This window comes from Varroa destructor, unplaced genomic scaffold, assembly GCF_002443255.2.
Source record: "Varroa destructor unplaced genomic scaffold, Vdes_3.0 BEIS01000005.1, whole genome shotgun sequence".
Lineage (NCBI taxonomy): Eukaryota > Metazoa > Arthropoda > Arachnida > Mesostigmata > Varroidae > Varroa > Varroa destructor.
Genome location: NW_019211458.1, coordinates 39,833,426 through 39,834,577, shown reverse-complemented (window position 1 = coordinate 39,834,577; position 1,152 = coordinate 39,833,426).

Genomic DNA, 1,152 nt, shown 5'->3' with positions numbered 1-1,152 from the left:
ATTCTAGAAATTGACTTCTACGTAAAGTTTCAAGACAATATCGTCAAAGCTAATTCGACCCGCGCGCAATTTTATTTTGTGTTGCACGAGGTATCAGTAAATACAACTTTTCAAGTGCTTTCAAACTAAGAAACCTCTCTACGGGTGAAAAACGCTTCAAACTTCCTTATATTCTATTGTACGTGAACTTAGGGTATCCTATCAAACAATTAATATGATTATATATCGTAAAAAGCTTATAAAATATATGATGAATAAGTACATACTTAGGAAAGGAATAACGTAATTAGACATTGATATTAGGTGTCGTAGTAGCAACACAGAACACTATGATTATGGTCACGACATTCGACAACATCCTTTCTTTATCCACCGTACAACATATTATGTGAAAATAATGAATACTTTTTAGGGCCAGATGACGAAGAAACTTATTGACAGAAAGTACCGATCTGTCAAGTCCGCATACTACCTGCTGCAGGAAGACAGGTTGTCAGAGGAAATAGTTATTATTTCCCAATTATTGGTTCCCAAATGGTTATGCATCAGCAAGTTATATTCAAGTTGATGCTGATTTATACACATAATAAATAAATAGCTGAAAAATAAACACAGGACTAAGAGAGGTATTGTTCCTTTTTATCTTACGGTATGTACAAGTAGAAGGAAAGTTTTGTACTTTTGTAGAAGTGACCATTCATTACAGATACTGTTTTGTATTGGAATCCATAGATATGTGTTTTGCTAGATCTATAGTTAATACAACCGATGAATGAAACGGGCTTTGACTAAAGAAAAATACTATGAAATAAGCTAGCGGCAAGAAACTACCAATTGTCCATATCAGGAATTTCATGTTCGTATAAAAATAACGCTTTTTAAATATAAATTATGTGTTCAATATTATATGTTGAAACAGTTCACGGTCCGTTCCTTTCTAAGTTACGAAATTGTACTACTTCAATAAAAATGGATTGTCCTTTTTTATATTTAGATACTCAATTATTTTATAGATTTTGCGCGAGACTGCAATATTCTTATTTTTAACTAAAAGCATTTTCACCCGTGCCGATTTGCTATTTGCAGACCTTATAAAAGTGACACAAAGAAAACGTTTCGATTCCCTAAATATAATTCTGCTCAAATTCTAAA